The sequence below is a fragment of the Palaemon carinicauda genome, chromosome 44, assembly GCF_036898095.1.
Source record: "Palaemon carinicauda isolate YSFRI2023 chromosome 44, ASM3689809v2, whole genome shotgun sequence".
Lineage (NCBI taxonomy): Eukaryota > Metazoa > Arthropoda > Malacostraca > Decapoda > Palaemonidae > Palaemon > Palaemon carinicauda.
This window is the reverse complement of record NC_090768.1, coordinates 21,241,607-21,253,653: the sequence shown is the minus strand read 5'-3', so window position 1 is coordinate 21,253,653 and position 12,047 is coordinate 21,241,607. Positions and strand designations below refer to the sequence as shown.

The 12,047-nt window shown below is 34.7% G+C and overlaps 1 long non-coding RNA gene across 1 annotated transcript in view; it reads right to left on the bottom strand.

Annotated features, from left to right (window-relative positions):
* Positions 1–3,611: 3,611 nt before the first annotated feature.
* LOC137634498 (uncharacterized) overlaps positions 3,612–12,047 on the bottom strand; it is a 34,483-nt gene continuing 26,047 nt past the window's right edge. Inside the window, exon 2 of the long non-coding RNA XR_011042517.1 lies at positions 3,612–4,013. This is a non-coding gene — a long non-coding RNA (uncharacterized lncRNA). The remainder of the gene's footprint in view (positions 4,014–12,047) is intronic.

Here is a 12,047-nt window from a genome sequence, read left to right as displayed (position 1 = left end):
TTTATTTTTTAACACCAGTGAAGTTATTTCCCTTTCATTTTCAGATCTTTTTGTCTTCAGTTACATCTAATCCAAGTTCATCGTTTCATGTCAGTTCGAGTATTCTGAAGCTTGAGGGATTTGAAAGTATAAATGGATCGTTAAGAAGTGAAGGATTTATTTGTGTACCCTGTTTATATGCAAAATCATAAAGATCGCCAAGATTTGTGCTAAGATATTAATCCTCCACAGAATCCGTGCAAAGAAGGGAAGGGAGAAGGAAGGCGAAATACGTAATGAATTGCTTTGACCTAAACACACAGAACCAATCTAAAGATTTCCCATGATGTATGAATGTGAATATGAACTTGATAACAAAACTGATGTATATCGAAGACCAACAATGCTTATACAGTTATCAGCAGCACGTTAACCTTCATTTCACTGCAACATTCACGATCATCAATTACAACTCTCAGGCCTCCTAAGATTATCAAGTATATTTATCGATTCTCCTATAAGATCTATTTAATACTTTCCAAATCAGCTTCTACTACCTTCCTTCACTTATATTATACATTCATGTCTCACAAATAAATTTTCTCCATATATTATACATTTATGTCTCACAAATAAATTCTCTCCATATCTCAATTTTTTTCCATATTGTCTAAGTACCTCTATATTTTCGAAAATAAAATTAAACAACCCCACACACCCCTTTTTCACTAATAAAGAAAACAATAAATATTTCCCCTGAACTGTTTACTTTAAATACATTGAGCAGTTCCATTAAGTGACGGCTTATGAATTATGCTCAAGTTTCTACAGTGCCTTCCTAAATCTCTATTCCACAGCCTCTGTATGGCTCTAACAGATTTCTAGTATCACCTGCCACATTGTTAAATTTTCATCTCTAACTTTTTCTTCGTGAATACCTTTCCTGACATTTCATTACTTCAATCTTCTGTCCATCCCCTTAGACTTGCAAATGTTTTGATAAACTTTTCCCAACTTCGGCACCTTCTCTTCATTACCACCGATTAACTTGCATTCACAAGTCACAACACTTGTTTACATCGCAAATCATTTTGCACTTACATCTTCCAATCTAAATATTAAGATTTCTCATTAAACCATACAAAAAACTATTTTGACCATTCGAGGGAATAATTACATCTTTCTTTGTATCTATCTTTAAATCCAATTATCCACTTTCCTATCTAAATATTATTCCGCAAGTTCATCTTCCTTCACTAAATATTTACATGTTTTTGACAAACTAGCGTCTATACAATGCATCCTCAATTATCTAGACACCTCTTAGTATTGCCACATGCTGTCTGCATATATCCAGCCGATAATATCTTCTTGAGAAACACCAAGAGCGTACTTACACTAGCTGTCTCTCGAAAAAAAAAGTGTAACTAGCCCGAGAGTTACTCCTCAACTCAACAAACAAGCTAGGAGGCTGTTGATTTTGAAAATCAATGAAGTGAAGTCGAGTCACTTAGAAGTAACCTCTTTTGTTGAAAACCAGCTCCTCATACATAATGGTTCATTGTACTTGCAAGATTTTCCTACTATCATTTCACAATAAACAACATCCATAACCCATTCACCTTTTGTAAATGTCATCCGTTCGATTTTCCTAATTCGAAACTGTCAAATGCATCTTTCTGGGTACACTATACAATGCTTAAACCCCTAGTCTTCTTAATCACTCATTTACCACTATTTTACATTAAGAGAGATAATTTATTACATCCTTTCCTCTGAAATCTTTCCCTCGAGGCATATTTCAAACAACCTAGCCATCTAATTAATCACACTCCCAGCATCAGCCGTAAATCATTAAGCTTCTGGTACCTTTCTACTTCGGTTTTTTTTTTTTCAACTAACTTCTTACAGATTCAAGATTTTTTTTTCACAATCATTGTAAAATTGACTTCCATCATAACTATTGCATCGTTCAATTATATTTTTGTCCCATATTCCCCATCCAACAATAATGCAAAATGCTACAGTAGTGACATACGTCAGCGTTTTATCCGCATTTTTATTCATTTCCTCCTGAATCATTTCATAACCACGTTAATTGGGTCTTTCCTTTCCTCCTATTTTGGGAAATTTCCTACCCTTTTGTATCTCTCTCTCTCTCTCTCTCTCTCTCTCTCTCTCTCTCTCTCTCTCTCTCTCTCTCTCTCTCTCTCTCTCTCTCTCTCTCTCTATTAATGCTCATTACATTTTACAACTGGATCTCATGTTGCCTTTCATTCCACCCCTTCACAGTCTAGGGTCATTAAAACTAACCTTTCATTTCTTAAACGTTCAACATCTGATCTCGTTCGAGTCATTTTTTCTTTTGCATGCTACAATTAATTCCTTGAACCGAAGTCTCCTGTTTCAACGACATTAACAACACCCTTCTTCATCACATTAAAGATATTGGGCCCTATGGCCCCGTGCTATAGCCGGGGAGGCCACTCAACATACATGGAACTCAAGCAGAGGCCCCAAATATTCACTATGAAGTACAATATGAAAGTGATTTTGAACGGTAAGTTGGAGGAAAGGAAATATGCATGGAGATAAAATAGAAGACTAAAAAGTGGGTGCCACTTGGGCCAAAGGGACGCTGCAAAGACCCTTGAGTGAACTGCGTCAATCGCACTGATGGCGCTACTTCCTGTGGCGACCTGTCTTCTAGTTTAAATTAAATTCTACTTTAATTTTGAAAACATGGGCTTATGGTCAACGTCCTCAGGACAAATCCTTACAATTACATTAACAATAAACATACTACTTTCCCTCTCCAATTACTTCCAACTACCAACCCTTGAAAGACAACATTTGCACTAGATGTGATTTAATTCAATCTAATCCTCTCCATTTTACTCGAACAAACCCACCAGAATAGTACAATCTCTTTCACTTAATTTTCTATCCATGGCACTTAGAAAAATCACCCTACTCTCTTTACTTGAACCAGCAAAGTTTTGGACTTAAAATAACAAAGTTTGTGCGACAATACTTATCATCGTCTAAATACATTAGCCATCATCTATTCAAAGCTTGAAGCATATACAGAAGTGCATTTCTTATGAGTGGGCTCTAAAGCTCCTTCAATTTTAGTAAAAGCAGATTTCAATTATATTATTCTTGGTACTACTTTATAATGCAAGAATAGTTTTACATATAATGATCCATACACCGTTAATTACACGAGGCAAAATATCACACGTGACCTTGGATGGTTAAAAAACAATGGCACTAACGTGAATGATGATCATCTTGATGAATTCACTAAAATGATGTCCGAATTTAGCACCCTATAAAGAATGGCAATAAAACATGAAGATGTCCCGTATAGAGAGCATATAACATTTTGCGCAAGAGGAAGATATAAGGTCATCAAACACCAAGAAAAATCACAACTTCTGAGAAAAGGTGTTGGTTCTTGGCGAACGACTACATAATAAAAAAATTTAATATTCATGAGGTTATTTTTTATTCAAAACCTAATTTAAATTGAGTAACGCTACGCGAAAATATTGCTCACAATACCATAATGTTCGTTAAAGTGAGAGATAAGAAACATGAGTTTAGCACATCAACGACACGAAGTTCAGAATAAGTTCAGTACAAATTTTTGGAAGATATCCCAGCTTCACAATAAAACTATATTCTATTCCCACACGGTAAGATACACCTAACAAATCGTTCTCAATATGATATATACCATAATTTGGAGGAAACAAGTGACCACATGCAAATAAAAAGACGAGAAACCGCTGCCTTGCCAAAATACGAATCACAATTCCAGCATTCCATTGTGACAGACAAGCAATCCCCAAAAAGACCGTTCACTTACTTTTGTCGTCTCTGGCTCCTCGTATCGCCAGAAGTGCTGCCCCGAAGATTCCGACAATTTCTCGCTCTCATCTTGGCCGAAAGATAATCTATCTCGTCACTGCTCCAGGCAAGGCGATAAATGCCGTCTGCAGCCTGGAAGGTGAGATGCGAGTAATACCCTGGAAAAAAACCGGAAGATCATGTGATGAGGGTGTGTTATCACGGCAGCCATGCTGTAAGGACATACGACAAATAGGAAACTGTCATAAGGACAAAGATATGATGGGGAACAGTTGTTCTGAAGAAAGGCAAACGGTACACGTTGTTGCCAGAGGAAATGGCTCTAGAACAACAAGAACAAATGAAAGTTATTTTACACATGGTAATCAAAATTTCTTTTAGGATGTCACATATCCTCACGCAAAAGATGTTTAATGGAGAAATGAAAAAACAAAAATAAAAAAAAAGAGGATGTAAAACTTAACAAATTTTGCACCTCCCATAAAATAACAAAGAAAACAAAAGCAAAAGATAAAGCGTGAAGTCTCAGATGGGAGAAAGGAGCAGGATACATGAAATATTGCATTGACAAGGAACAAATGGGAATATTGCAAGACAGGTCGAGTGACATACGGTAAATACGCTGGAAGAAAAGAGGAGAGATAACGCAAATACAGCAGTGGCGTTGTCGGTATAACATACCAGCGAGGAATTTCTGCAAAACCCAGGGAAATGACCGACAGATAAAGCCAAATGTGAACACCGCAAAAAGGAAATAATAGGAATGTCGTCAGAGACAAGATACTGGGAAAAAATGTACAAGGAAAAGAAAAGAATTGATAAACAAAACTCAAAAACATTTTTGATAGAATATTCAATAACAAATATTGTAAACACGAATCAAAGAAATATTACATGATAAATATCTTACATTGATATTTGGAACAGAGGGATTAATTGTTTTTAGGTTTCAATAACATTTTATGGTGTGTTTGAGATAGCATAGAACAAAGCTATACGAACAGAGAGTAAACACAATAAAGAAAATATCAAAAGCTCGATTCAAAAACAAAACGTCTTTGTTTGCGTGTCCCAAACAGTTAATTCTGAAACAGATGAATTCCAACACACTATTGTAACAGGAAGAGATTCTCAAAAGGAGAAATGACTCCGAGACTTACTGTACAAGGACAAAAAAAGAATGAATAGAAAAATAAAGCCACGTAGGTAACCGAGTTTGAACGACCTAACAAATTATTAAGAATATTCTTTGTTTCATCTTGTGAAACATACATCTACAGACAATTGGCTTCGACATTTATTAGACTACCACACCTTCAAGAAGGTTGATGCTAGATTAAAGCTTTTGCTTTTGTTCATAATGCTGAAAGGTAAACATACCTTAAAATATCAACATAATAATAACATAGTAAATTTAACACGTATTATTCCGGTTGGTGAAGGAATTATGATTTAAATTGTACCGCACGTGTTTCATAAATGCTCGTACACTATAACGGTATTGCTTTTCTATCTCTCGCTCTAACCTGCAATGGTAATATAAACCTGTTTAAGCTTGCTTTGCTATCTCATGTTTTGTACTGTTTGAATTTTGTGCCAGTTCTACTCTCAACTATGTGTATATAAGCTCATTGTCTTGTTAAATAAAGTCAGCTGCCTTCACCTGGTCTCTCTGTTAGAACCTAACAGTTACGGTGCCACAGAATACTGGGCCACTGGTCTCGCTCTTAAATTCAGTGGTATTTCTCAAATCGATGGAAACGTAAATAAACACATCATGTCTAGATTTGGTAATTGCACTCTTGGCTTAAACAGTGTGCAAAGCAAGGCTAGAGTTCTTGGATTAAACGAGATTAAAACAGATTATTTCTACTGCATTCTGCACTATCATGTACCTTCCTTCCAGCTTAAAGAAGAACTGTATACAGAATATATTATATCTATGTATGTATGTATGTATGTATGTATATATATACATATATATATATATATATATATATACATATATATATATATACATATATATATATATATATATACATATATATATATATATATATATATATATGTGTGTGTGTGTGTGTGTGTGTGTGTGTGTAATTAGATACAACAACAAATGCAGCCGTTTCTAATCCACTGTAGGACAAAGGCTTCAGATATGTCCTTTTTGATGTCTGGGGTTTGGCATTTTATCACCACGCTGGCCGTTGCGGCTTAGTGATGGTAAAGACTTTGGTCTGATCGGTCACAGCAAACTAACCCAGTATGGGTGACCCTCGCTGGTATAGCTTTGCTGATCATGACGATACACAAACCCTTAATTCGTTCACTATGCCACTGGTTGTTTGATCAGAGAAGTTAAGCCAAGTTGGGTCTGGTCAGCACTTGGATAGGCGACCTCCTAGAAAGGACAAACTGATGGCAAAACACCCAGGTGAGGACCTTCCGTAGGAAATGTGCGCGGCTAGCAACTTCAATCCATAACATTGCTCATGTATTTGACTTTACATAATGGAGAGTAACATAAATCATTACTCACCTTATATAAAGTCAAATTCATACAATATGAACTGACGTTGCAATATCGATGGTGGGGATGCAGTTATAATTTATTAACAGGAAATTCTTGACGAATTATTGTTTGAAACTATATTTCTCTTTAAGCATTCACCATAAATACATCTATAGTGTACGTCCAAAAAGAGGTATGTTTAAATCTATGTTTAAATCTAATAAACATTTATGAATACAGAAACTCGCGAACTGATAGAAAGGTGATACGTACAGTACATGAAGTAACAAAAGCCATACGCTTAATTGGGGGCCTCAAAGGTAATTTTAGTGAGTAAAATCATAAATAAATAAAGATAATGTTAACTTGCGGATTATTTGAGATTTTTTTATCGACTTATCTGTTTTCATTTTCATTCTAATCATCAAACGCATTACTCATGATGGTTTATCAAAGGGAACTTGCTGTACCATTACCTGAAAACGAATTGCATCACTATTCTTTTTATTTTGGTAACTTGAACTTGAATATTTGAATTTAGCTGTTTAGTCTTTATTCGTCTACTAACTTTCGCTTCTATTATTTTTCACTCTTGAGAATTTTATTCTTCTGATGTTGCTTTGCAAGAAATCGGCCGTAAAACTTCTATTGGATTTTTGTTATTTTAAACAATAACAACAATGATAATAAATTATGTGGCTGGGCATTTAACTCAAACTAAGTAACTGTCTTTATAATCCGTAAACTGTTAGAGAGAGAGAGAGAGAGAGAGAGAGAGAGAGAGAGAGAGAGAGAGAGAGAGAGAGAGAGAGAGAGAGAGAGAGAGAGAAGATTGCCTAGTGCTAACCAATATCTGCAACTGCTAACCTGAGGAGATAATTAAACGGGTATATCCGTAGGGAATTGTGACTAAAGATTCCAGACGAAAATATCACAAGATCAAGGCCATTCTGTATGAGAGAGAGAGAGAGAGAGAGAGAGAGAGAGAGAGAGAGAGAGAGAGAGAGAGAGACTGACTATGCACAACGATGTACAGTTGGACATGAGAATTCATAGTACACTTCGCCCTAAAGAAAAGCACCCAGCCACACCGTTAATACGCGGTGAGTTCCTGTGTTTAACCCAGGCCATCACCTCTGCCATCTCTCCCTACACTATCTGTTTGGTTACTCACTGCACAGTAAGGGTGTAACAGGGTGCAATTCTTCGGAACGAGGTGTGCCAAGGACTGGTGTGTCCATGGGCCTTTTCCTTGATTTTATATAAATATATGTTTTAAAGATCTATTACATACTATGATTATACCTCGCTAATGAACAGACATCTGAAACTTAGCATTAAGATTTGATGACGCCACACCAAATACAGATTCGTCCATGGATATCACACCATTTTCTCTCTTTTTTTGTTTCCTAACTACCAGACCTCTACAGACTAAAACCTTGAAAGTACGCACATCCATCATATTAGGTTCGGCAGTGTAGCAATGGATTGATGTCCTTAAAATCTCAGCCTTAGGAGGAAGATGGAGACAACTTAAGAGTTAGTATATATACAAATATGTAGAATTTAGATTGGGAAAATGTAGGAATTAATATTAATGGGGATTACCTTAACAACTTGAGATTTATCGATGACATAGTTCTATTTAGTGAATCATATGAGGTATTGCAAAAAATTATCGAATATTTAAATTAGAGTAAGCAGAAATATAAGACTGAAAATGAATATGAGTAAATATAAGATTATGTTTAATGAAAAGGCAGAGAGACCACATACAAGGGGTATGGACGAACCTCTAAAGATTGCTAAGGAATATCACGTACTTAGAACAAACAGTTAAGTATTTTCCAAAGACATAAGCATAGAATGGAGAGCTTTTGGTAAACAATATAAGATTATGAAAAGTAAAATGCCACTTTTTATAAAAGAAAAGTATCAAATATTTAATGAGATAGTCCTACTGAAGCCTTAGAACATAAGCTTAAGTTACAACTCAAAGAGCTATGGAAAGAATAACAATAGTAATAACACTTAAAGAGAGAAAAAGAGCAACATAGATACGAGAGCAAACTATTGTAGAGGATATCCTAGTGAATCCTGATTCTAAAAACACGAAAAAGAAATGGACATGTTCGGAACATGCAACGAGAATGACATATGATAGATGGACAAAACGAATAACAGAATGGGTCCAGGGAGATTGCAAACGAAGCAGGGTAAATAAGAGAAGATGATGGATTGACGAGTCAAGAAAATTTGCGGGTGTAGACTGGCATAAAAAGACCATAAACTAATGTGAGTATACATACACACATACATATATATATATATATATATATATATATATATATATATATATATATATACACATATATATATATATATATAAAGTGTGTGTGTTTCTCGGAAATTATAGCTTTTAATCATAGAAGCCATAAATTCACATACAATTAGAGAGTAGAAGATTGTTTAAAACATACAGTTTGGTTAAGGTACATGTCACAATTGGTGAAACAAAAAATGATAAAGCAATAATGATAAGGGTGAATAAGAATGACCCAAGAATACAAGACAAGTCAATGAGATCAAAAAAAAAAAAAAAAAAAAAAAAAAATAGTAGTAGATGGGATGAAGGAAGATTGATCATGATCGATGTGAGGCTTAAGGTTTCTGATGTAAAAGTTTCCTAAAATTCTCATATCAGTTTCGTTAGGAAAAGTGTCCCTAATCTTGAAGTTTACAAACAGGGATTTTACTACCAAACCTCTTGAACTTCACCTATTCTATTATTTATCCCCGTGTGCAGGCCATCAGAAACTACCCCGAATACCCCACTTGGCAGTTGGGGCACTTAAAGACGTAAACAATACCAAGGAGGTTTAACCTCCTTGAACAATACCAACACCCATTGAATAGTAGAGTTTATCCGTGAAGGGGGAAAAAGGATTTCTTTTTTTTTTTTTGGAAAATAAGAGAACACGAATCGGAATTTTAAAGTTGATAATACTTTATAAGATTTAGTTTAGATAAATTATTATTTATATGTGGTATTTTACAGTATGAATCCAATTCAGGGACTGTAATGATTGGCCTCTAGGTACTTTCCTGTTATTGCCCCACCAATAGTTTCCGATATAATCCCAGTACTATTTTTAAGGTTAGGTAATGTTGGAAAAAAATATTTAATCTGTATGTGGAAAAATTTCATACCTAACCTAAAAAATTGTAATGGGGTCATATCGGAAATTAGTGGTGGAGCAATAACAGGAAAGTACCGGCCTCTTTCATCTATATGTCGGTAACTAATCTACGAAGTTCTTTGTCTGTAAGAACACAATTTAGATTAAAACCATTGTTATTAAAAAACTTTTCTTTCTCTACAAAGGCCCTTCCCCCAATTTTTGGGGCCTGTCACCAAAAAAAAAAAAAAAAAAAAATTAAAAAAAAAATTAAAAAAAAAAAGAGCAAAAGGGGACTCTTCTCTTCGCTCTCCCAGTCTGTAAAAAAATATTAATTCCTCCGGGAAAGATAAGTCGCTAGAACATACTGTGTAATCTTTGTACATAAGAATTTTTATTGAGACAATTTTTAATCCAGTAGGGGAGTAACTGTACAAGACTTAAACCTGAAAATACTGGTTTTCTAAACTCGATCGCCTATTTCTCCGATTTATCGATAATAATATCAAGGAACGACATTCTGTTTTCTCTTTCTTGTTCGATAGTAAACTGTATGTTTTAATGCTTACTATTCAGGTAGTCGAGGAAATGTTGGATATGAGAAGAGTCAACATATCGTAATAGATCGGATTAAAATCTAACGGGTTGTCTTCAACTTCAAGCCATATCCGTGTGATTACCTTGAATTAAGTTTAAAAATGTGCTAAAGATTGATTACACTACCCATCGCAACTACTGAGCGCACAATCAATTTGTTGCAAAATATTATCAAAAGGAAGGTGCGTTATGAATCTTTGTATACTACTTATAAAAGTAACAAATTTACCTTTTGTAAGATTTCTTAAACATCAGTTTCTTTTATACATATCATTTACTGTTGTTACGATTTTTTCATTCCGTGACAAATTAGTGAATAGATATGTTATATCGAAATCACAAATAAAACAATCACTCGTCCAATTAATACTCTTTATGAAGTCCTTTGACTACCCAGACAGTATTACATTGGATTCTCCTCTCTGGTTGACGTTCATTTTCCTTTTGCCTACACATACATCTAATAGTCTGGCCTATTCTTTACATATTCTCTTCTGTCCTCATACACCTGACAACACTGAGATTACCAAACAATTCTTCTTCACCCATTGTTCAGTGGCCACTTTCCTCTAGGTAAGGGTAGATGAGACTCTTTAGTTATGGTAAGCAGCTCTTCTATGAGAAATGCACCCCAAAATCAAACCATTATTCTCTATTCTTGGGTAGTGCCATAGCCTCTGTACCATGATCTTTCAAGGTCTTGGTTTAGACTTCTCTTGCTTGAGGGTACACTCACGCACACTATTCTATCTTTTTTCTCTTCCTCTTGTTTTGTTAAGGTTTTTATAGATTAAATAGAAGATATTTATTTTAATGTTACTGTTCTTGAAATATTTAATTTTTCCTTATTTCCTTTCCTCACTGGGCTATATTCCCCGTTGGAGCCCCTGGGCTTATAACATTCTGCTTTTCCAGCAAGGGTTGTAGCTTAGCAAGTAATAATAATAATAATAATAGAAGATCATAAAGTTCGAAAGGGAATATGAGAAGTCAGTTATTTCCTTTGGAAAAGTAACTATGAATTAGGCTAACTTATATAATGACATATAGTAGGTCGCCAACACAAGTCTTCCAGGAATGTTTGGTTTGTGTATTGTTAACAGACCAAGTAGAATACCTGGAGAACGACAACTAGCATAGCATTCAGAATACTCATTTTCTGAAATGGTCCCATCTTTTTTTTTTAAGGAGTAGCAAAAAATCTCTTAATTTCATCTCCATTTAGCAAGTTTCGATAGAAATTATATGTAAGCTAAACTTCCAGAAATGTTGTATGATTGTCAATTATTCCAATACAATATTTAACAACCTTTTTCGTTTGGTACAACTGCACAATGCCTTCTGTCTGGTTTACTTACGGTAATGTCTTCATTCTTACCTAGGTTTCTTAGTATTTTGATATCTTCTTTCTTAAAAATCGGAATTTCTTTTAGTTTGAATTTGTTCAACGATTCATACTTAATGTTTCTCATCTGTAGAAGATAGCACATTCAAAAGGAAGGAAATAAGTGTGAAACATCCGCTGCAATACAGGAAGGCAAATCCTACTACCGAAAGAGAAATGTTTTTGCCTTCCTGAATCAAAACTATTTTCCACACACACACACACAAAACCCTGGCTAATCTCCTTCAATGAGAAACTTTCCGATCTAATTCGTGTCAGTATTGTTTATATGTTAAATTTCCCCAACTACCAACTGAGGTATTTTACATAATTCATTGTGAACAAGGTAAGGAATCAATAACTTTAAGAATAGAGACACTTTTCCTTACGAAAATTGATCTGAAAATTTTAGAATCCATTTACATCAGAAACCTTAAACCTAACCTCAATCATAATCAATTATCGTTCGACCTATCCTTTGTAAAATAGCCATTTGTTCACCAAATGTTTAATTTCT